At 42.6% G+C, this 26,178-nt stretch overlaps 1 pseudogene; it reads right to left on the bottom strand.

The window, feature by feature from the left end:
* Positions 1-6,893: 6,893 nt before the first annotated feature.
* The window catches only part of LOC111976868 (nuclear pore membrane glycoprotein 210-like), a 56,890-nt pseudogene continuing 37,605 nt past the window's right edge, over positions 6,894-26,178 (bottom strand).

The raw sequence follows: 26,178 nt of genomic DNA, 5'->3' as shown, positions 1-26,178 counted from the left end.
TGACAACGCACCATAGATGTCTGTTCCTCTCCTCATCTGAAGGGTTGATCAACTCATGGTCTCAGAGAACTTCGTATTAGTATGTAGGCTACGTTTCGTATGGTATGTACTAATTTGTGGATGGCCATCATCCATTTCGTATGATATGTTACGAATTGCAATTCATAAATGTTATGAATTCCAAATTGGTGTGGCTAATGTTTGCTAGCCGGCTAATGTTAGCTACTGTAGGTGGCTAACTTTAGATGCTAGGGGTTAAGAGTTAGGTTCAAGGGTTAAGGTTAGGAGTTAGCATGTTAGCTAACCTTTTCCCTAAGCTAAGTAGTTGCAAAGTAGCTAAAAACTAGTATGTAGTTGCTAAAGTTGTCCATGATGATATTGGAACAGGCAAACCTTTGGGTTGCTTTCATTTTTGCCTTAAGTAACCTTCTGTCTTATGTAACCATACCAAACATAAGATGTTTTACTAATTTGATTGTCTCGGATTTACATTTACTATGTTACGTCTAGTCTATAAGGCTGATCAACTGGGAGGCCAGCCTGTGCTAGTGGAATGTACTACCCCTATAAACATGTGGCATCAAGCTATTTGTGTGTGTTTGCAAAGGTGTGTTGATCTAGTCAGATTCGTTGCCCAACAGGGTATCACATTTCCTTACACCAATATGAGGACTGGCAATATTGGCAACAAACATTTGAAACCTGTTTTAAATCCTATTGACCATCTCTATCACCCAGAGAGAATCAAATGATGATTAAGCAGACAAGCCAATTCATTCCTTGAGTAAACCCATCTTCCATTTTTTGGCAGAGCTGCGACGAGTTGATTATACTTTTGTATTGAGCCTACATCTCCATATACGTTTTATTAATTGCTTGTGTGGCATAATTGTACCAACATTATTTACAATGTAATTCATAAACATGACACCTTTTATAAAAAATGTTTACGAAACATGGTCTTTTGTCTATTTGTTCTGCCTCTCCTGGAGGATGAAATTGGGAATTGTAACCAGCTCTCTGAATGGTATCATTTAACAAAGAGGATACTTATAAACAGGGTTCCATTGTCAATTCACTGTGATGTCTTTTTTTGTGCAATTCATATGATATGTTACGAATCCAATTCATACAATATATTACGAATTTGATCAAATTTATTTATATAGCCCTTCTTACATCAGCTGATATCTCAAAGTGCTGTACAGAAACCCAGCCTAAAACCCCAAACAGCAAGCAATGCAGGTGTAGATCACTCAAATTTTCCTGGATATGTACACCAAGAACATTTACATTTAAGTCATTTAGCAGACGCTCTTATCCAGAGCGACTTACAAATTGGAAAGTTCATACATATTCATCCTGGTCCCCCCGTGGGGAATGAACCCACAACCCTGGCGTTGCAAGCGCCATGCTCTACCAACTGAGCCACACGGGACCACAAATTCACCATCTGCCTATTTAATCGGGAGACCACTTAGCAATTTAAAGATTGTATATTTTAAAGACCCAATCCATTATATAGTACACTTATCATAGTTGGGTTTTAGTTCAGAGAAACTGGAGAAATTATCCAGGTCCTCAATAAGGCCCTTCAAGGTTGACGATTGAGGACTCGAGAAAAGTTGAATCAATGACGTACATTGATACTTCTGTGTCTAATCCATAAAGTTTTTGCCCCTTAATGAGAACTGCTCTTTCCCTATTATACCGCCCTGACCCCTACCTTAAGCCATCTCCATATCACTTCCATCCGGAAAATTTTGTAGGTAAATTATGCATTAAATGAGACTGAGGAATGGGCCCGGTGAAGTGCGTTATTCACTCTACTGGCTGATGATCTTCTCCCTGTTTTTATTTAACTAGGCATGTCAGTTAAGAACAAATTCTTATTTACAATGACGGCCTACACCGGCCAAACCCAGACGATGTTGGGCCAATTGTGTGCCGCCCTAAGGGACTCCCAATCATGGCCGGTTGTGATACAGCCTGGATTCAAACCAGGGTGTCTATAGTGATGCAGTGACTTAGACCGCTGCGCCACACGGGAGCATTATCAAAGCCAGGGGGAGATGACAGAGAAAGAGAGATGCACACAGCAACCATGTTCAGACCCATCTCCCTTCACACTCTCTATTTCTCTTTAGTCTTCACACTTTCTCTTTCCCTTTGATCAATATTTAAATGAAAGAGCAAAATGTTGTATTCTTCGATGCTGTTACACTGCATTTGGACAAAAATGTTGTCCATATAACGGAGGGGCTTGCTTCACTTCCACTATATCAGTCCAGAATGAGCAAGGAAGGGCTGCACAGTACAGTACTTGCAGTCGGAGAGAGAACATATTCCCTTGTAAAAGCAGACAGTGTGGCTGTGCTGAGAAGCAGGCCGAATATACAGTCCAGATGTAGCGTATTAGGGTTTTTGCTGCAGCGCCCAAATCCCCATGGCGGGAAGCCAGGGAGCGGGCGAGCCTGCTGATGCCTGAGCTAACCCAGGCTCTGGCACATAGCATCCAGTTGGGCATGCAGCGCAGCATTCACCAGGAGCTGATATCAGGTGCTGGTACGGAGGCATTCGTTGCACGTGATCCCAGAAGTGTGTCACCAGATGCGTTACCCCAATGACATCCATTTCAGGTCCAGCATTTGTCCCCAGTGTCAGATTACATACCACCCAGATGGGCATGCAGCCTTCAACATTCACCAATGTCAAGTATTCCTTTCAGTAGAGTACGTAGCTCTCTGCTACTTCCCAGTTTTTCACTCTGCTTCTAATTGGCCATAAACAACCTCTCACCTCTCCGGCACTAGGAGTAATGGGCGGTGCAAAACGTGCGTCCCCCTGCCAGACACAACACATAAGTGGTGGTAGATGAGAGAAGTCACCAACCACAAGATGTAAAGCAGTCTGAAAGACATTGTCATTGTTACGGTCCTCTCTGCACTCCTTCCTTCCTCAGGATGACCAGTCAGTGCGGTGGTTGGTGGTAGTGGTGGAGTGCCAGCCTTGTAGATTTACAGTATTTCCGCTGAGGCAAATCCATTCCGAGACTCTCTTAGTTCAGCTTCACAAAGCATTGGTCCACTCTGTGATGGAAAAGGAGACCCTATCATTTAGCCAGCAATGTGGAAAAAGTTTTGGCAGAGAATGCCTAGAAATCCAATAGCCCAGTACCGTCCTCAGCCCTACAAAGCCCAATTCCTCATGAAAATGAATTCATGCAGCATACTTGTGTGATGGATGTGAATGGGCTGTGGGCAAACCAGTGAAGAGAATATTGTATGTGCAGAACTGTGGTGGGCTATAGGATAGTCTTTCTTAAAATTCTAGCCTATTTAATGTTGTAATGTCAGGTATTTCATCACAAATCAATACAAATCGAAGCTGTAACAATTTAAGAGGAACAGAAGATTGAGATTTCATTTATAGCTTCCAACTATTATGATGTGACATTTTCCACATAGCTGTTACTTTAGTAATAGCTATAGTACGGTATATTACACCTGAGATTATATGTTGATTTGGAGAAGCCATGCCAGATGAATGGACTCCAAAGGACTGGACCCTTTTTTTCAATTCTCGCCTAAAATGACATACCCAAATCTAACTGCCTGTAGCTCAGGACCTGAAGCAGGAATATGCATATTCTTGATACCATTTGAAAGGAAACACTGATGTTTCTGGAAATGTGAAATTAATGTAGGAGAAAATAACACATTAGATTTGGTAAAAGATGATACAAAGACAAAAACCTTTTTTTTTCATCTTTGAAATGCAAGAGAAAGACCAATATATGACTTAGGAATCTAGGATAAATTTAGATTTTGGCCACTGATGGCAGCAGTGTATGTGTAAAGTTTTAGACTGATCCAATGAACCATTGCATTTCTGTTCAAAATGTTGTATCAAGACTGCCCAAATGTGCTTAATTGGTTTATTAATACATTTTCAAGTTCATAACTGTGCACTCTCCTCTAACAATAGCATGGTATTCTTTCACTGTAATAGCTGCTGTAAATTGGACAGTGCCGTTAGATTACCAATAATTTAAGCTTTCTGCCCATATCAGATTTGTCTATGTCCTTGGAAATGTTGTTACTTACAACCTCATGCTAATCATATTAGCCTACATTAGCTCAACCATCCCGTGGGGGTGGGGGCACCAATCCGGTAGAGGTTAACGGCTTCCATTTGGCTCATCATCCTCACGGTGGTCAATAGGAAATCTTTACTCTGGTCCTGATCATTCAGGAAGAGTGGATAGCCAGTCTTGTTATTCCTGTCAGGTCTCCTTCACAGCCCTGGTCTGTGTTTTCCTCCCGTCAGCACAGTAACCTATCTGGAACACTGGTCACTGGCAACCGACGCCGCTCCTCTCCCTTCACCCAGGCCGGGAGGAACCAAGACCGCTCCTCTCCCTTCACCCAGGCCGGGAGGAACCAAGACCGCTCCTCTCCCTTTTACCCAGGCCGGGAGGAACCAGGACCGCTCCTCTCCCTTCACCCAGGCCGGGGGAAACCAAGACGCTCTCTCCTTCACCCAGGCCGGGAGGATACCAAGACCGCTCCTCTCCCTTCACCCAGGCCGGGAGGAACCAAGACCGCTCCTCTCCCTTCACCCAGGCCGGGAGGAACCAAGACCGCTCCTTGGTAGACAAGTTGGCAGCTGGGTTTTCACAACTGTCACACACTAATGGGGAAAATAAATGGGCTGTCTAGGCTACTTTAGTTTAGCATGCATGATTGACCTTACAGTCCTGCCTGTATGCACAGTGCATGTCCTATTCTGCATGAAATGACCATTGTGTAATAAAATAAATTGTCATTTTGACTAAGATCACCCTGGTACGAAAGCAGTGGATTTCTGTCTAAATATGTCCTCTCAAAGAGAAGCCATATTTGATCATTTTCTCGTTATAGAATCTTCCGTTGCTATGGATAACCAACCCATCAATGATTTTTCTGTCTTCACACAACACTAGGCCTCTCATCTCTTTCTCTCTTTGTAAGCAGGCCTAGGCCTGGCTCTAAAATGTGCCCCTTGAACCACTGTTGGCCTAGGCCTGAGCTAAGCAGCTGGCTCTCTAATCAAACAGCCACACAACGTTTAAGCGCTTGCTCAGTCTTTAGAGCATCTCTTTACTAGTGTGTGAAATACATTGCCAAATACCAAAGACCTGTAATGCACATCCCAGTCACTGGAGCAAGTATATGCATGTGTTTACATATCTCATGTTTTTGTGTACTTTACAGTTAAAACGGATTGCAGAAAAAGATTGTGACATTCAAGTGCTCAACGTATATGTCGTGCTATCAACAAAAGTAATTTATTTTTTAACCTTTATTTATACAGGTTTTTCTCATTGAGATAACATCTCTTTTCCAAGAGAGACCTGGTCCAATAGCAGCAGGGGGAACAACGTTTCAGACAAAACAACTTACGTACACTAACACAACATTAAACAAAACTATAAACATTAGGTCTCCCTTGATTGGAGAGCTCATTAATGGGCTCCACAGCTGGCCAATTTGTACAGCAGCATCCAGGCACCCCAATCATGCTTTTCTACACTGCCACATATGGGATGCCAAGCCAAGTTATTTGGGCCAAAATCCTAACTGTGCCCAGAAGCAAAGGCATACAGATGAGCTGTGTTGCGACTGATGAGACCCACTAGGCCAGGCCAGAACCACTGACGCAGGGCAGGCGGAGGACAAGAGGTGTTTAATCAGCAGTCCGAGACCTTTAACATGTCTCCAGAGACCTGAGAGGATGAGACTCCCTAATCCCTGTCTTGGCGGGCGGCGGGCGGAGGGAGCGTGGGTGTGTGAAAGTATCACTCGGCTTAGGGACAGATGGGAAAGCAGTTAGCTGTGATGCACATAGGACCGCTCCTACAGCGCAACACCAGGAAGGAGTTAATGGGAAACAATACTTGTGTATCAGAAGGGATATGGCATTTATTCATTCCCACAACACACCACCCACAGAGGAATGGGCTTATGGAATGTGCTGCAAATTGTTGAATGCCTTAAGTATACAGTAGCCTCTGTTCCAATCGATGTGCCAGCTAGACATCCCCTTCCATTCCAATGTACACATGTTCCGTTCTCCCAGCGGGTGTGAAATTAATTCCAATCAAAGAGACGGGGGTGTATTCATTATCCAATGGTGTTAATGTTTTTGCAAAACAAACCGTTTATTCCAAACGCTCTTCAACGTGACCGTAAAAAGCAGTTGGGTTCTTAAACAGAAGTTGCTGCCATACATGTAAAAATGTATCACTAGCCACTTTAAACAATAACCACTTTTATATAATGTTTACATCTACATTACTCATTCTCATATTATATACTGTACTCGATACATCTACTGGCATCTTGCTATGCCGTTCGTACCATCACTCATTCATATACGTGGGGAGAACAGTATTTGATAACTTGGCAAAATCGGCAGTGTTTCCTACTTACAAAGCATGTAGAGGTCTGTAATTTTTATCATAGGTACACTTCAACTGTGAGAGACGTAATCTAAAACAAAAATCCAGAAAATCACATTGTATGACTTTTAAGTAATTAATTTGCATTTTATTGCATGACATAAGTATTTGATTACATCAGAAAAGCAAAAGTTAATATTTGGTACAGAAACCTTTGTTTGCAATTACAGAGATCATACATTTCCTGTAGTTCTTGACCAGGTTTACACACACCTTCAGCATGGATTTTGGCCCACTCCTCCATACAGACCTTCTCCAAATCCTTCAGGTTTCGGGGCTGTCGCTGGGCAATACCGACTTAGATTCCGTCTCTCACAGTTGAAGTGTACTTATGATAAAAATTACAGACCTTCTACATGCTTTGTAAGTAGGAAAACCTGCAAATCGGCAGTGTATCAAATACTTGTTCTCCCCACTGTATCTTTATGTACATATTCTTCATCCCTTTACACTTGTGTGTATAAGGTAGCTGTTGTGAAATTGTTAGGTTAGATTACTCGTTGGTTATTGCGCAAGTGTCGGAACTAGAAGCACAAGCATTTCGCTACACTCGCATTAACATCTGCTAACCATGTGTATGTGACAAATAAAATTTGATTGATTGATTAGTTCATTGTATCGTTTCCACACGTTGCCATTCCAATCTGAATAGTCTGCAAATAGTTTGGCACAAGCTGCACATCTATAAACAATCAATTATTTCGTGCTCTAAAGTGGAATGAAGTCCATGGGGTTCCTTCCAGCCTCTTATTTTCTTTGAAAAGAGACAACTAAAACTTCCGTTTAAGAACAAAACTCAAGTGTTTGGTGTAAACGGTTTGTTGCAAAATGTTTTGCAACAGAATCAGTGTAATGAATACACCCCTTGTTAAATCAGAGGCATTTGAAAAGTTAAAACTTTATATTATTCAGCAATGATATTTGATCTCACAATCACTCAAGGCGGATGGTAATTCTGGTATTTATACTTTATTCTGCCAGTGCAACGGAGATAAGAGTAAGACAGGACGCTTCAAATTCCAAAACACAAAGGAACCATCAAGCAGGGGAATATTATACTCTGTCTGCACATTAAAACCCAAAGCATTCAACATAAAATCTCCTTAAAAGATCCACAGCTTTCTTTCTCTAAATATAATAGTGATTATTCTGCCAAACAATGAAGTGCAGTCAGAGCTTGAAGCCTCAAGTCCTTCAGCGCATACCTCTTGATACACAGGTCATTTACAATAACATTGCCAGTTAACTTTGGTTGCTGAGGTACTGAAAGGATTGTATAGTGAAAAACTGAAAGATGGTTCACATTTGTGATCGACAGAAGAGATGCCCGTCTTTAGGCTCAATAAGTACTGTACTGACCAAAGTATTTAGAAATTGTTAAATAAAACGGTTGCAAAACAAGAACGGCATCAAAGCGGATGCTCTGGCTGACCATATCCTGATTTTGAACATATACATACATACATACAGCACTCTCTTAACAAAAAATGGATTCAGTGGTCATACTCACAAAATCAATATTTAGACATACCCTTGATTGAAATAGACATCTGTGTTAAAAGTAGCTGACAACTAGGCCATCCAGGAGTGTAGTTTGTCAAATTCCTGAGTTAAAAAACATATAGTTGATTAACAATACAAATCTTCACGGCAGAAATACACACTGTATTTAAAAAACAAAACTACAACATGTGCAAAGTGAAATGGCAGTATAAATCAGTTCACTATTGCAGCCTCTCAAAATTAAGTATTAGTCTGAAATCAATAAATAATAATAAATAAAAATCTGACCATGTATAATGTACCATGCTTCGCGCGCGCACACACACACACACACACACAGTCTGCCTGGCCACGGGTCCAGAGATGGCTGATCAGGCCGATCTGTGACCTGCGAATCTTGTTGCAGTGGGGCAGGGAAGGTTTGTGTCCTCTCCTCACCTCCTTTTAAAAAGGTCAGAGGTAATCGAGGGGCGGAAACAGAAAATGGGCTTGTATGAAATGAGACTCCATTTACAGAAGAGGAATCCCTAAATATATGTGTTAAGTGGTAAAAATACATTTTGCCTGTTGTGCCTGACATTTTATAGAGGAGTTGCGTAACAAAGAGGAGCAAACTCCTCCGTTCAACTTTCACAAAAATGGCGACCACTTATCAGTTTCCGGGGCACGTATGAGAGGAGGACGGACACACAGCCCTACTCACTCTGGAAAATCGCTACTTGCATTTAAGAAAAATTGTCAGTCACATGACTAAGTGAACATTTGACTGAGTTCGCCCCTATTTAAACAAACCACACATACTTTTGAACACCATACATCTGACAGAACTAAACAGTAAGATACTCTGACATTCTCCTGAGTGACAAAAGCACCACTTCCCTATCCCATGTAGAGTTAAAGTCAGTGATGATGTCAGAGGCTGGCGTGGGTACTAATGGGATCTCTACCGGGAATAATAGTCTGGGGAGAAGAGTCGTGGTTTGTGGCTGCTCATTGGGTCCGGGGAGGTCATCTTGTAGACGAAGGAGTTTGAGGTGAAACCTGAAACAGAGGTGTGAGTGAAGCACAGCTGGCAAAATAAAATTGAGCAGTACTGAAACTCAAGCACCTTCAGTGGAGCAGAGAGTATATGAGAGCAATGAACAGCTGTAATCAATGTCTCCAAGCAGCTATTAACCAAATGAGCAAAAACAAGATTGCCAAACACAGATGAAATAAAATGTAAAATGTACTGCAGCTACCACTCTCTCCATTAAATTGTGTTGCAGAGGTATAGAGCCTATTAGAAAACGGTAAATTGAAGCAAACACTATTTAAAAGCGGATAAGTTGCCAAACAAAGTAATCCGTCATCTCTTTAACGAGTTATTTCCTATACAATTCAGCAGAAATTCCATCTCAAATTTATACTAAGCCCATTAAGAAATGTGGTACTAATTACTTGTTTTTTCCTGTACCGCCTAAAGCGAAGGAATTGCACGTCAAAATATTTAATGGTTCCTGACTTCCCTGAACAGTTGCATATCGCGGGGACTATTCAATGCTATTGCAGTCCGCCACAGGATGTTTGTGTGCTGTCAAGGGCAGTCAGGTCTGCTAAATTGTAATTACTTCGCTACTATGGCCTATTTATTGCCTTACCTCCTCACGCCATTTGCACACACTGTATATAGACTTTCTTTTTTTCCTATTGTGTTATTGACTGTACGCTTGTTTATTCCATGCTTTATGCTTTATCTTGGCCAGGTCGCAGTTGTAAATGAGAACTTGTTCTCAACTAGCCTACCTGGTTAAATAAAGGTGGGGGAAAAATAAAAATGTGTTCTTTGGGAGAATTCCTTTGGCATAGATTCAAGTTTGATCACAATAACTATTTTGTGACACAGAAATTGAAACACCATTTTTTCCCCTTTGTGCTTATAGAAACAAATTATGGAGTGATATGTATGACTGGTTAAAAAAAATATTTTCCATATCCCAGTTTACTAAAGATAAAGTAACTTTCGGTATAATAATGGAAGATAAGAACATTACATTTCTATTGAAAGTTCTACTTATTTTGGGTAAATTTTATATTCATAAAAATGCATAAAAACACAGCCTTTGCTTTGTTTTTCCAGAAATAAATGTTTAATTACTTCGATTCATTGGAATGTATAAGGAGAAAAAAGTTGGCAAAAAGACTCCTGAAATTGATGAATGAATGAGTTATTAGTTATGTTGTACCCCTTGTGTGCTCGGTTTCCCACTGATTCTATTTGAATGCACATGTTAGGGGCAGCAGGTAACCTAGTGGTTAGAGCGTTGGACTAGTAACCGAAAGGTTGCAAGATCGAATCCCCGAGCTGACAATGTAATCTGTCGTTCTGCCCCTGAACAAGGCAGTTAACCCACTGTTCCTAGGCTGTCTGAAAATAAGAATTTGTTCCTAACTGACTTGCCTAGTTAATTAAAATTATGCCTTATTGTATTTGTACATTGGTAATAAAAAAACAAAAACTATTTTAAAGACATATTGTAAAAAGAATTACAGGTCTCTACCTGAAGGGGGCGGTGTTCTCTGAAAGGCTGGGTGAGGTGCTAAGTCCTTCTCAGAAAACGGTGCATGACACACTTGATGGGGAGAGAGCATTAACATCACATGTTAGACGGTCAAATGATGTCTTCATGGTTCCTGAAGATCTGCAGTATCATCAAGAAATTCACATTCCCCGCCTAGGGCTGGGTGATATATCGTATTTTCAGGTATACCAGTTTGGATCCACATACTGGTATGGATTTTTATAATCTATAACAATATTTTCACACAGTGCACAGTACGTTCTACTGGACTACTTCGGCAGTTTTGTCCTAGTTTGGATGAGTATAAAACAAATCAGAATGCAGATAAATTATTTGGTTTTAATGCGCTGTCACCCTTAACAATAATGACATCTGACTACCACTGTATTTCTCCTCACACAATTAACATATATTTCAAACTTTTATTATTCAGAAACAAACTACAATAAAATACTGCAATACCGTCAAAAATTAGATCTGATATGACATTTTGGCCATATCGCCCAGCCCCATCTAAGCCACGTGATTTTCATTGTATCGACTTATAATGCAGACCTGCTGACAGTAAAGAGGTGACCAGCCTTGTGGGGGAAGTGGCAACTCACCAATGATGATGATGGCCGTGCCAGCCAGTAGAGCGAAAACGGTGAAGAACATCTGGTAGGAGTCTATGAAGCCCTGCAGGAAATGGGCTCCCTCCATGGTAACCACGGGAGCAGCAGCTAGAGAGTGGAGGACAGAGGGGTGGGTGAGACTAGGACCTGACACTGCTCAATGCTCCCTTCTAGCCGTTATGAACTTGTTCTTTGTAAAGCAGAATCCCTGTTGAATGTTTTGATAAAACAACGACACAATGGTATTGTGCTAGTTGGCGCTGCAGAGAAAACCTAATGTGCTCCATTTCTCCAGCCAATTAACACCTAATGGCTTTATGGATGGCTGGTCAGAAGATGCAGGGTTCACACTGCAGTCTCCTGCTTTCCTACTGATGCAGTAATAATACAGCTCTAAGATGAGATGATGGACCTGAACATTTTAAAGAAAAGTTTCCCAAGTCTCAAACGTTTGGGAAGTGTAATAGTGTGTAGATACTTTTCCCCTTCTACACAGCATCTTGCTACCCTGCACCATCACAGCATTAAACCATTAATATATCTTCATTCCTGTTCCACTCAGAGATTATGTTGCTGACCTTGCATGGTGGTGTTGGGGTCAGCCACGTGGATGAGGGTGACTGGGATGACGAGGGTGTGGCCAGTGGATGAGCTGGTAATGGAGACGGAGGCTRCAGCCAGGGGGTCCATGGCACTGACCATGTACTTCAAGAAACTGGGGAAGCCGTGGGACACCTCTCTCTCCTGAACCGAGATGGACAGAGAACTAGACGATACCTAAAGGACAGGAGGAGATGGTGGGTGAATCAGCGGGGTTATAGAGAATTAACATCCAGTGCCAAAAGTTTTACATCCCTCATTGTCCATCATCAATCATTTCCCTTCTCCATTTTTATCTCCTTCTCTAAAGTGTGATGAGACCCATGTCAAAGGTACTTTATATGAAAGTTGATTGACATCCAGACCTTCAGGCTGTCGAGTGCTGCGGCGGGGCCGTAGACGGCGAGCTCTGCGCTGGGCTGCAGGTTGCTGAGCAGCAGCTCTGTCTGGTCAGAATACAGGCCTGTCTCCACAGGCAGCCTGGCACAGACCTGCTCCCCAGAGAAAGCACTGCCCTTCACCCCAGCCTTCACCAACAGGCTGGTCATGGACAGGCTCAGCACCCGGGTCTGCTGGTCACTCAGAGGCTGCAATGTCAGAGAGCAAGAATCTGTAAGGAGGAGATATAGAATTACAAACCAGTCTAATGTGTGCGTGCACAAATCTAAGGGTCTAACGAGAAAGTGACGTCAACAGTCTCATTTCAAGACTATAATGTTCATGGATGCTTACTTTTTAAAGAGTATGCTTGTCCTCTACAACCACAACACGTTCCCAGATGCTAACACAAACTAACACAATTAGGCCTCCCTCTGCTATCAGTTGTTTGGAGAAAGGGAGCCCATTCAGCTGACTATATTATCCCTACACTGTTTATGGCCTTCAGTGAATTCATTTCATGAGAGTTACAGGTATTGATTATTCCCTCGTAAACACTACTTCCTTGCCCTCTTTGCCACAACAGCCCCTGGTGCACTCCACACACACACACCAGCTGGCCCACTGTGGGTTTAGTAAATCCCTGCATGCATTTTCATTGGATCTAATGGGCGGTTAATGATGTGAAGGTCATATCCATTATACATAAGTAAACTGAAACTTAGAGCAAAGACCATCCAGTGAACATATTGGCCAACATTCACCACATCATCATTCTTGAGTCCTAACAGGTCCTACCGGTGCTGGGATCGAAGCTGGTGTTTGAGGTAGACGTCGTGTGCGGAGAACTCGACAGCGTCACTGGTGAAGCTCAGAAGGCAGCTGACGGAGCTCTCTGGGTGCAGCAGGGCGATAGACGCAGTCTGGGCCAAGGAACAGGAGCCTATGAGCTTGTTTCCATTCTCTCTGGTGGTGAGCAGCACCCTGGTGTCCTTGTCCCCCATCACCGCTGTCCTGGTGGCCCCCTCCACCACTACCTGGCACAAACACACACAGGGAGGCACAACACTGGCATCTCTTGGGGTGCATCTCAATGCAATGACAAAGGAACAGGGCTGGTAAAAGCGATTCCAGGGGTTGCCTCACCTATCCTGTGATGTGGCCCTTTACACTCGTACCAGTACAGGTAGAAAATGGCAGACTTGAACACTGATAAATGGCTAAATTGGAACGCAATGACTGTACAGTAACATGCTATACATGACGTCAGAGCTCAGGCTCTGCACTTCACAGCACTGTATGGGTTTTGACTGACAGCTGTTCTGAACTTGACCACCGTGCATGACAAGTTGCTCCCATCCCTCAAGCAAGTTGGGCAACTTTTGCACATTTGTTGTTGTCTGAGTGAGGGTTGCTGTAAATGAAGAGGACTCGATGTATTTTGAAAGATGAGACGTGGAGGATTCTAATACAGTAAATAACGCTTTGATGTCATTCAAAAGCCAAACACCCGCGAGTCCAAATGTGTCAACGCTTATGATCACTATGTTTGATGTACAGTTACAAGAGTACATACCCTGGGTTGTTCTGAACACAATGAGTCTATTTGTCCATTGTGAAGAAAATTTGCAGTGGAACACGCACCTGAATGGAGTCATGGCTCCTACGCGCACCAAAATGACGATCCGTTTCTCTGAATTGCCTTGTAAAAGCCTAACACTAAGATTGTATTTTATAACTTAGCTAGTCATGAATAGGCTTTCAAATGATGCACACCTGACCCAGATTGTGATTTATAAATGGGCTGTTTTTAAATTGAGTAAAAAAAACAGTGTGTGATGGCAGGGATGCAGGGGTTGTATTCCAAACAAATAAAACTCCAAGTGTGCTTGCTGGAGTTCCCCAATGGCAGAGCTAGGACCTCAAAAAAGCACCGTAGACTTCTTTGAGTCATAAAAGTGCATTGAAATTACTTAGGAACTGGTGCACACTTTGGTCCTCAACTGTCTAATAATATTCCATAATCTCCAAACTGTTCCCTTTTAATTCCTACCATGCTTTTCATATTCCGTCTGTAAGAAACATTTCAATTTAGCCCTATCCATATAGACCAATTCCCGCAACGCAAGTGAACAGCTGTGCATATTCATTTCAGTGTTCAGTACAGCAACATGGTATCTGCTAACATCTCCATTCAGAGTCATTCTCCTTTAAAAATGTCATTAGTGAGTTATCTACTGAACCAGATAGCATCCATCTAATCCACACGGATCCTCCTCAGCCATTCACTCCCTGCTAATTGGGAAAGATTCATATGTAAATGCACAAAAGGCCTGTAGCAGCCAGAAGGAGGGAGCTGCCTGGAAGAGACAGACAGACTCTCTCTGTGCGTTTGTGTGAGAGAGAGAGCTCAATCTCAGAGAGGAAGGCTGGGCTAGTAATGAATCCTTACCATGCTGCCTGCGTCATGTCGCTCTGCGGAGAATCGCCACATAAGGGGAGGGGCATCACACACATTACACCACTATGATTAACATCTACACTAGTGGGAAAGGGAAAGGGGGATACCTAGTCAGTTGTACAACAATGCATTCAACTGAAATATGTCTTCTGCATTTAACCCAACCCCTCTGAATCAGAGAGGTGCGGGGGCGGCCATAATCGACATCCACGTCTTCGGCGCCTGGAGAACTTTTTTTTTTTTTTTGTACCCTTGTCAGTTCGGGGATTCCATCTAGCAACCTTTTGGTTACTGGCCCAACGCTCTAACCACTAGGCTACCTTACACAAAGCTGTCTTAGTGATCACGATGGTGATGAGATAAGTATTTGTGATGCATCCACATGGTGTCAGATTTGATGGAGATATCATCTTACTGCCATAGCGAATGTGTAAAACAAGTATAGTACCTTTCTGTAGGTCTTCAGCAGGCCAGTGATCTCATAGTAGACAGTGGCGGTGCCTGCATCTCTGGGCACGCCCGTTTTAGAGTCCACCTGCAGCACGCCAGTGGATGAGGAGGTCCAGGTACCCGGGACACCTGTAGGGAAGAGAGAAGAGCTGAAACATTACACAACGCTCAAATCTAGAATATTCACACTTCATTTAGAAGACTGTCTTATACGTCACACTGCTTCACTCAGGGCTGACAATGGTAATGTTTGCAAACCTCCAATAAACATTCTTATTTCTAGCTTTGAAAAAAAAGCTCCAAAAAAATCTGCAGAAAAATGACTGCATTCAGAACTACATAAACAAAGTAAATTGCTAAAAATATCATTATCTCATAGTTAACATAAAGATTCAACATCAAAAGTGCCAATCGATCCAATGAAACATACATTTCAATCCAAAATAGTCTGAACATCTTTCGTAGATAAGCCTAACCTCATTTCATGCACCTTGGTTGTACTACTAGTAACAGTGCCTAGTAACAGTGCATCTGTTATTTTACAACACCACATTAACCTCTCTTTGACATCTCACCTTGGAGGCTGAGGTGCTGGGCACTCAGGCAAACCACATCTCCCACCACCAGCATCGTGGCGTTCTCTGGGTGGATAGCATGCTGGACTGGCAGTGCCAGGTAGTCAGCCATCCCCGTATTCTCCTCGTCCCACACGGCCAGCAGGGTGAGACCCACGTTGGCCGTCCGCACAGTCACTGTTGTTACATGGGCCTCGGCCAACCTGCACCAGGTCATCCCTACAGACAGACAGGAGAGCGAATGGTCAACATGAGTTTGGTTGGTACGAATTCACAACGGCTATACTTGCATAACCAGTAATCAACTACCTCTGCCTGGACACAAGACCAGAAGTGATTCTCCTGTGGCCCTATAGGGCCCCAATCACAGTCAGAGCCCCTTACTACCCCACCATCTTACTTACTCTTATTTGGACACATCTCTTCTATAGTCTGTCAGCACTTTGAGAACAAAATAATGGAATCAATTTATTGTGCAGGCGAATGACAGAGTCCCTAGCAGGGCTGAGCAGCACAGCCTCCCCTCTTCACTCTCACCTATTCATTTAGCTCACTCAGGTGGAAACAACTCACTCTGAAATGGGAATAAAATAAAACTTTATTGGTCACATACACATATTTAGCAGATGTTATTGCGGGTGTAGCGAATTGCTTGTGTTCCTAGCTCCAATAGTGCAGTAATATCTAACAATTCACACACATCTAAAAGTAAAATAATGGAATTAAGAAAAATGTAAATATTAGGACGAGCAATGTCAGAGTGGCATTGACTAAAATACAGTAGAATAGAATACAGTACATACATATGAAATGAGTAAAGCAGTACGTAAACATAATTAAAGTGACCAGTGATTCCATGTCTTTGTATATAGGGCAGCAGCCTCTAAGGTGCAGGGTTGAGTAACTGGGTGGTAGCCAGCTAGTGATGGCTATTTAACAGTCTGATGGCCTTGAGATAGAAGCTCTTTTTCAGTCTCTCGGTCCCAGCTTTGTCAGACCAGCATTGAATAGACCAGTGCAGTAGTTTGATGGCCATCGTGGTATCGGCATGAGGGGGAATATCCACGGCTGTGACTATAACCAAAGAGAATCCTCTTGGGAGGTAATACGGTTGGCATTTGTTGCGAGGTATTCTAGGTCGGGTGAACAAAAGGACTTGAGTTTCTGTACGTTATCATAATCACACCATGTGTACTTAATCATGAAACATACACCACCGCCTTTCTTCCCGGAGAGTTTTTTATTCTTGTATGCAATGTGCTGAGAACCCAGCTGGCTGTATGGATGGGGACAGTATATCTGGAGAGAGCCATGATTCTGTGAAACAGAGTATGTTACTGTCCCTGATGTCTCTCTGAAAGGAGATCCTCGCCCTGAGCTCGTCTACTTTATTGTTCTGAGACTGAACATAGCGAGTAATATACTCTGAAGCGGTGGATGGTGTGCACGCCTCCTGAGTCAGACTAGAAGTCCACTCCAAATACCTCTTCTCCGCCGGCGTCTTGGAGCAGCCTCTGGGATAAGTTCAATTGCCCTGGGGGGGGGTGAACAAAGGATCCAATTCGGGAAAGTATTATTCTTGCTGGTGAGTTACCGCCCCTCTGATATCCAAAAGTTACTTCCGGTTGTATATAATAACAGAAAAAGCGTTCTGGGTTAATAGTGTAAGAAATAACACACACAAAAACAAAATACTGCAAAGTTGCTTAGGAGCTAGAAGCAGAGCTGCCATGTCTGTCGGCTCCATCTTACTAAGTAACAGCCAGCTAAATTCATGTTGTGAACCTTGGGAGAGAGGTGCTGGCTTTAAAACTATGGTCGATGTCCACGCCGCCTCGGAAATCTAATTAGCACAATAAAAACAACCCCAGAAAAATTGGTCACTTTAAGCTAGAGATATCTGCATTGGATGCATCTCAATTGACTTCATCCGCCTATGTAACACTTCTGCATCTGTGGTGAAAGGTGACCGAGCTAGAGCGGTGCTTGTCAGACCATGAGACGTCCCAAAAATCGGTCTTCTCACAAAATCGTCTGTAGCGTCCCAACTGTTTGGCATATAAACTATTATGACCCATCTATGGAAAGATGCTCTATGACCTCCAAGCATCTTAGGACTCGTCTGAAGTCGGTGCAGCCAATCTGCCAACTTCTGTCTATAGCATCCAAACAGTTTGGACTACACACTAAAATAACCCCTCTATGGAAAGGTGAGACTCTCACAAACACATCAGTTGTTTTGCTCTAGGACAGCAACAGGCCTCACAAGACTCAACTGAATATATGGAGACTGTTTAGTGCCAAAAATAAGGGGTTAAATACTTGCAGGGGAAAAAAGTGTTTTCTGACTGTCTTCTACCTCTCAGATATAGGACAGACACTTCAGAACAACCTTTTTTTTTGGGGGGGGGGGGGGGGGGGGGACGACTACCTGTTGTTCCATGTAGTGAATCTGTTATTCAATGAGTTTGTATTGGCTAATAGCAGCAAGGCCCAAAATTATGTCATCAAATAATTTTTGTATATCTTTTTTTGATACTTCAAGGGGTCTTAAAATTCAAAATCTAATAGCAAAACGATCCTTGGTATGACTTTAAAACAATTCCATATAGCTTAGTAGTATCTCCCCCCTCCCCCGGCTTAGACTCTTGTGGGTGCCATGGTGCACTCGTTTACTGTAGTTGTACCGCTGCAGCATTCAGATATACAGACTGCGGCTGTGCAACATGCAGTCACAATCACACAGACATACTTTGTGTTGTACTCAAACAGCAAAACACAGACGAATCGCAGTGTTTCCACTTCTACATATCTCAATGTCCTGTACGGGTCAATATCATTAAAAAGTACACCCCATACAGAGCATGAGAATGTAATTCAGAAAATCAATACTAGGCAGGGAGTCACTATTTACAATGTTTACTTTGCTGAGGGGCTACAAGAACTGATTGAATAAATGCATTCTGAGAGATTTAAGTGTTAAATTAAAATGTTCTGTTCCACTGGTAAAGGCAATGGAGAGACATTAGTTCGAGGAAAGATGGAAGAGTTTGCGCCAACAGATCACTCCGAGAGCAGCTTTGGCACTACTTTTCCAGCTCATGATGACAAAATGATGGCTCCACAGCCTTGGTCCACACAGGTAACAGCCCTTGAACCCTACCATCCCATCTTAAATTGTCTGCCATGCTGCTTTTCCCCTTGCTGTTTGCATTTTCTTCCCCAATTAGTACACATTCTGAATCCTGTACCTTCATATCTCAAGTACAAGATAACTTTATTATCCCAAAAGTGGTCAATTCATTTGACTTTCAAATCTGCACAAAATAGTATTATTGTAGGGTCCTTTGTAACCTGAAAATGAATACCTTTAGGGAAATACACAGAAAGCAACCATAATTAACCAGAACTAACAAGTGTGAACTTACCTGTTGGTAGTGAACGTGAGCAGGGAGTTATGACTGACGGACCTCTCCGGTGTTAGCATGGAGATGAACAGTGAAAGTAAGGACCATGCCCAGAGGAATAGCAGACAGGCTGTCTCTGTGTAGAATTGGACTGGTGCTGAAACGCAGGTACGACACTGGAACCACCTGGAAAACCACAGAAAGGAGAAAACCTTTTTATGCGAGTAAAGTACATGTTGGATTTTTTTTATTACAGGCCTGATGGTAACAGAAAATCTTTCGGCAAACTTTCCAAATGTCGACAAAACACGCTAGAAAAAGGTGGGATATTTTTTAGTTGGTAAAATGAATTATGCGAGAAATGTCGGTAGAAACGCTTTTATGGGCAAATATTGATAGAATAACCATTATATCGAAGTAAACTTGGAGTCACACAATGGCATGTAGTGTAGTCTTCCCACTACGACTCAGGAAACTATGCAGTTTATTAGGCTACAGATGAAATAAGTTATAAACTTCAGAGTGGTGACAGTGCACGGTGATGAGCTTGATGCTCCTTTCCAATAAATATCGATGGTCTTATTCTGGTGACATGATGATCGATGCTTTGCAATTTGTCCATACTAATAATCTTATCATGTAGGCTATACGTGCTCTCTAGCCAACAGAGCACAGATAGCGCTGTTGGCTACTCGCTATATAACGCAATATTTTAACTTGTTTTATTCGGAACATGGGAATTTAACCACAAAAGGTATTTTTCTGTACACTACATCATCATACTCAGCCTTTTATCTGCAACATATTGCGACACTCGCAATAACATCTGCTAACCATGTGTATGTGACCAGTAAAATGCAACTTGAACCAGTCAATTTGATGGAAACATCTCTCATGGGAAAATCTGCATATAAAGTATATGCATATTTTTGCATATACAGTTGAAGTCGGAAGTTTACATACACTTTGTTGGAGTCATTAAAACTCATTTTTCAACCACCACAATTTTCTTGTTAACAAACTATAGTTTTGGCAAGTCAGTTAGGACATCGACTTTGTGCATGACACAAGTAATTTTTCCAACAATTGTTTACAGACAGATTATTTCACTTATAATTCACTGTATCACAATTCCAGTGGGTCAGAAGTTTACATACAATAAGTTGGCTGTGCCTTTAAACAGCTTGGAAAATTCCAGAAAAGTATGTCATGGCTTTAGAAGCTTCTGATAGGCTAATTGACATAATTTGAGTCAATTGGAGGTGTACATGTGGATGTATTTCAAGGCCTACCTTCGAACTCGGTGCCTCTTTTCTTGACATCATGGGAAAATCTAAAGAAATCAGCCAAGACCTCAGAAAAAAATTGTAGACCTCCACAAGTCTGGTTCATCCTTGGGAGCAATTTCCAAACACCTGAAGGTACCATGTTCATCTGTACTGTTACGTTCCACAGTTTCTGTGTTGTGGGTTTGTATGTATATATTTTCAGGATGGCTTCCTGGATCCCCCAAGCAGCTGATTGGTCAGACCCATCAATGATTGGAGCTGACCCAGCCCTCTCGTCAGATACAGCTGTCTGCAATTACAAGCTCCTTCTCCAGCTGGATAAAGTGTTCCTTTGTTAGGAGAGAGAGCTTCTTTGATGTCCTGTGTTGGTTGTTGCTCAGACAGTTTTTGGAAAGTATTTTGTAGCCAGTCCTGCTGAGGCATGTTAATGTCAAAAGGACTGTGTTTTTGATTATTGAAATTGTTCACTTTACGTTAGTAATTATTCTGTTTTTGTTCCCGGGGGGGAAGGTGAAGGCACCTTGGGAGTGCTAAGGCAAGAGGCCTGCGGGCATACATATACCCGTAGTATGTACTCTTCTATGCACACGAGTTAAGACTTTGGCGTACCACCCCCTGTAGTTTGGTTAGCGCTCCACGTGGCGTTAAGTTTAGGTAGGCAGGTAAGGTAGGAGAGAGGACTAACCTTTACTTTCTTTGGTTCCGTGGACGGCCCCTTTTCGCCACATTACCGTGTTAAGGAAATAAGTTCCCAGTAAACGGTAATATTCTCTGCCTCTGTCGTCCTTACCTATAATCACATACCTCTTTCACTCCACGGGGAGTTGAGTGTAGCAGGGTGTTGCGTTCCCTCCTCCAAGAGGCATGCGTAACATGTACAAACAATAGTACGCAAGTATAAACACCATGGGACCACGCAGCCGTCATACCGCTCAGGAAGGAGACGTGTTCTGTCTCCTAGAGATTAACGTACTTTGGTGCGAAAAATGCAAATCAATCCCAGAACAGCAAAGGACCTTGTGAAGATGCTGGAGGAAACATATCTATATCCACAGTAAAACTAGTCCTATATCGACATAACCTGAAAGGCCGCTCAGCAAGGAAGAAGCCACTGCTCCAAAACCGCCATAAAAAGGCCAGACTACGGTTTGCAACTGCACATGGGGACAAAGATCGTACTTTTTGGAAAAATGTCCAAAGGGACTGGTGCACTTCACAAAATAGATGGTATCATGAGGATGGAAAATTATGTGGATATATTGAAGCAACATCTCAAGACATCAGTCAGGAAGTTAAAGCTTGGTCTCAAATGGGTCTTCCAAATGGACAATGACCCCAAGCATACTTCCAAAGTTGTGGCAAAATGGCTAAAGGTCAACAAAGTCAAGGTATTGGAGTGGCCATCACAAGCCCTGACCTCAATCCTCTACAAAATTTGTGGGCAGAACTGAAAAAGCGTGTGCGAGCAAGGAGGCCTACAAACCAGCTGGTTACACCAGCTCTGTCAGGAGGAATGGGCTAAAATTCACCCAACTTATTGTGGGAAGCTTGTGAAAGGCTACCCAAAATGTTTGACCCAAGTTAAACAATTTAAAGGAAATGCTACCAAATACTAATTGAGTGTATGTAAACTTCTGACCCACTGGGAATGTGATGATAGAAATAAAAGCTGAAATAAATCATTCCACTATTTCTGACATTTCACATTCTTAAAATAAAGTGGTGATTCTAACTGACCTACGGGATTTTTTTACTAGGATTGAATGTCAGGAATTGTGAAACTGAGTTTTTAAATGTATTTGGCTAAGGTGTATGTGGACTTCAACTGTATGTCTGTAAATCTATCACCAATTGGATGGAAATCTAGCTATAGACAGCAATGTAAGAGAATACGCTTATACCAATGATAAGTCAAATACAAAGCACTCCATCTCTCATTTAATAGTCTTAAAATGTGATGCCATTTGTAATGACTTTATAATGCCATGAAGACAACAGCGTCAACATTTATAAACTCCGCAAAAAAAGGTAACGTCCTCTGACTGTCAACTGTGTTATATTTTCAGCAAACGTGTAAATATGAACATAAGATTCAACAACAGACAAACTGAACAAGTTCCACAGACATGTGACTTACAGAAATTGAATAATGTGTCCCTGAACAAAAGGGGGGGGGGGTCAAAATCAAAAGTAACAGTCAGTATCTGATGTGGCCACCAGCTGCATTAAGTACTGCACCAGATTTGCCAGTTCTTGCTGTGAGATGTTACACCACTCTTCCACCAAGACACATGCAAGTTCCCGGACATTTCTGGGGGGAATGGCCCTAGCCCTCACATCCAACAGGTCCCAGATGTGCTCAATTGGATTGAGATCTGGGCTCTTCGCTGGCCATGGCAGAACACTGACCTTCCTATCTTGCAGAAAATCACGCACAGAACTTGCAGTATGGCTGGTGGCATTGTCATGCTGGAGGGTCATGTCAAGTAGAGCCTGCAGGAAAGGTTTTCATAAGTTTTCATAACTTTGACCTTAATTGCCTACCGTCTGTAAGCTGTTAGTGTCTTAACGACTGTTCCACAGGTGCATGTTCATTAATTGTTTATGGTTCATTGAACAAGCATGGGAAACAGTGTTTAAACCCTTTACAATGAAGATCTGTGAAGTTATTTGGATTTTTACAAATTATCTTTGAAAGACAGGGTCCTGGAAAAGGGACGTTTCTTTTTTTGCTGAGTTTATGAGATACGGTAAATTTAGGATGATATGGATAGAACTTGAAGTTCTTTCAACTAAATAAAGCAAACTTAATCCAGAAATTGTGAAAGACAAAAACTTTACATGTACAAATGTCAGTTGAATGCATTCAGTTGTACAACTGACTAGGTATCCCCTTTCCATTGATCTATTCATGGATTTTAGTGTACTATGTTATTTCTCATTCCTTGCACTGTGTTTATTTGCCGTAGGGACAACAAAGATTCATAGAATTGAAGTAAGGAGCCACTGGGTCTCACCTTCACTGCGAGGACCAGTGTTTGATTGACACCGAAGGTCTCCTGTGAGGTCACCAGCAGGGAGGAGGAGCCAGTGCGAGAGCCAGAGGACAGGAGGCCCTTCTCATTCACTTGGACGATGGTAGCCTGGTTGGGACAATCCAGCACCCGGTAGGACAGAGAACCTACACCGTCCCTGTTTACACACACCATGGGAGAAGACACCAGAGTTAGACTTGTATCTTCTGGAGACGACTCAAACGGTTGTTTTAATAGTCAAGAGTAGAGGACATGGTATCATTTGAGATGGAACCTAAGAGTGCATGTGTAGTGTTCAGTGTTCAATGGAAAATGTTGTGTTCAACGTGTCTTAGGTTAAGACAAAGGGGTGTTGGTAGGCCCCTCTAACATTACCTGCTAGTCTGGAGTTTGAGCCCAGAGTTGGGAGCCATCAGTATCTCCTTAGCCTCCATGGCTGGGTTAAGCATGTGCAGCTTGTCATAAACCTTGATCAAAGGGAAGAGTTGAGAGCAATGAACAGAGGTTTTTACCCATCCTTTGATGTTTGGGTTTTCGTGACACGACATAGTATAATGCAGTTTGAAGCAGGATGCACGACTCATCTGTCCTTATCACTTTATAAAAGATAACTACCACAGAGAGACTCAAGGACCACATTCAAAACTTCAATGATTCAGACTTCTCAGCATGTTGTTTTCTCTTGCAATGTTGGTTCACTTTCAGTTTGTTTTTAGGTGGAAGGGAACGCAAGGACAAGCGGAGGTCCATAAACAAGCACTATAAACCAAACCAGAAATATATGAGCCGTGTCATATATTTCTGAAACGGTGTGATCCAGCCACAGAGTGATCCATCACAACGCTGTGTTCTGGGCTGAACCCTAAATCCGGACCTCTTAGCTAGCAGTACTGCTGACTTGAATTCTTCCCCTGACCTAGGCCAACAGGAGATTGGGATCTCTGGCCAAATCAGTCAAATAAGAACCAGGGAGAAAAGAACCAGCAGTAAGTCGGACTTGGTATCTGACTTCCTCTGGCATATTATCGGTATCTGCATAAGTATAGTACCTGGATCTGGAGTTCATCAATGAGCTCCAGTAGGTTTCCCTCTAGTTGTCCAGCCTTGGTGTCAGTGACCTTTAGGACCACCTTGAGGCCGGTCCTTCCTTTAGTCTTCCCTGTCACACTCATCGCAAAGTTATGCTCCGGTTGGAGCTGGACGGAGGCCTGAACAGAGACGGGGGTTTTATCAGTGAATGAAAGCAGAAATAGAGTTAGAAATATCAGATGTTGTTTCTCTAGTGAAGGTGGAGCAACATTTTGTCCTAATTCAGTCAGTCACTCTGATACAAAATAATGAGAGGAGCTCAAAACAAAGACGTCTTATCTGACTCATCTAGAATTGTAATCATACCAGTAGAATTGTAATCATTTCCCATTACACCATTTATGGCTTCTTGTGGATTCAGTTGAAAACGATGGCGCTTGTGGACCCAAATGTAACTTCAGCGGCCCTTCGACACTCATCAAGGAGAAAAACTCTAGATGAAAAAGTGGTTCCCACCTCGGCGTGTCGTAATTGCAGTTCCAGGATGTCTGTCTTGGTGGTGGTCCATTGGAAGGTGAGGCCAGGCAGGGCGTTCCCAAATGAGAAGGGGGTCTGACTGCTGCTGAGCCCTATGACATATACAGGCATCTAGGTGAAGGGATAGGATGAGTCAACTCAGAGCAGGTCACAAGTCTTAATATTCACAATGTCATGCATCTTTCTTGGATTGAAGAATGTCCTGTGGTCACTGTCAGAGACAATTTGAGATTACAGTTAATTTATCATGCATTACCTGTGTCCCAGTCTTCATTCTGGTGAGAGGGGCTTGGATGCGAATGGCCCTCAACTGCACAACTTGAACCTCTACTTGATCCTGTTCATAGAAAACACCAGCATAGAATTACATCACTTTCAATTGGTGAAAAACAGGATTAAACACACATTGTGTTTCAGCTGATGATGTACAGGTATTTTACCTGAGAGACAACAAGTTTCCCAGTCTCGGCATCGACAGCTTGAACCAGTCCTGTCACGGTGACGTTGCCAATAGCGACGCCCCTGACGTGGCCTATGCCGTTAACAGACGCTATCTGCTCATTGGCCATGGAGAAGAGGATGTTGGACTGGGGCTGCCTCGGATGTGATTTACAACATGGAGAGATGAGGTAAGGGGTGGTGTGTGTGTGCCATCAATATGCAGACTATCCGTTTCACATGACTGGCCTGGAGAATACCGACAGCGTGTTCATTAACTCTAGTCAATGTGAGGTCTTTAAATTGCTCAAGTCAATCAAATCCTCCATGGTCTGTTAGAATAATCAACACTGGAGAATTGGAGATTAAATCAACATGTCATTCATAGGGTTTGAGTATACCAAACATTAGGAACACCTTCCTAATATTGAGTTTTGCCTCAATTCGTTGGGGTATGGACTCTACAAGGTGTTGAAAGCGTTCCACAGGGATGCTGGCCCATGTTGACTCCAATGCTTCCCACAGTTGTGTCAAGTTTGTTGGATGTCCTTTGGGTGGTTGGCCATTCTTGATACACATGGGAAACTGTTGAGCATGAAAAACCCAGCAGCGTTGCAGTTCTTAACACAAACCTAGCATCTACCACCATACCCTGTTCAAAGGCACTTAAATATTTTGTCTTGCCCATTCACCCTGAATGACACCTATCCACAATCCATGACTCAATTGTCTGAAGGCTTAAAAATCCTTCTTTAACCCATCTCGTCCCCTTCATCTACACTGTGGATTTAACCAGTGA

Source organism: Salvelinus sp. IW2-2015, linkage group LG17, assembly GCF_002910315.2.
Source record: "Salvelinus sp. IW2-2015 linkage group LG17, ASM291031v2, whole genome shotgun sequence".
Lineage (NCBI taxonomy): Eukaryota > Metazoa > Chordata > Actinopteri > Salmoniformes > Salmonidae > Salvelinus > Salvelinus sp. IW2-2015.
Note: the sequence above shows the minus strand (reverse complement) of the source record. Positions and strands in the feature narration are given on the sequence as shown.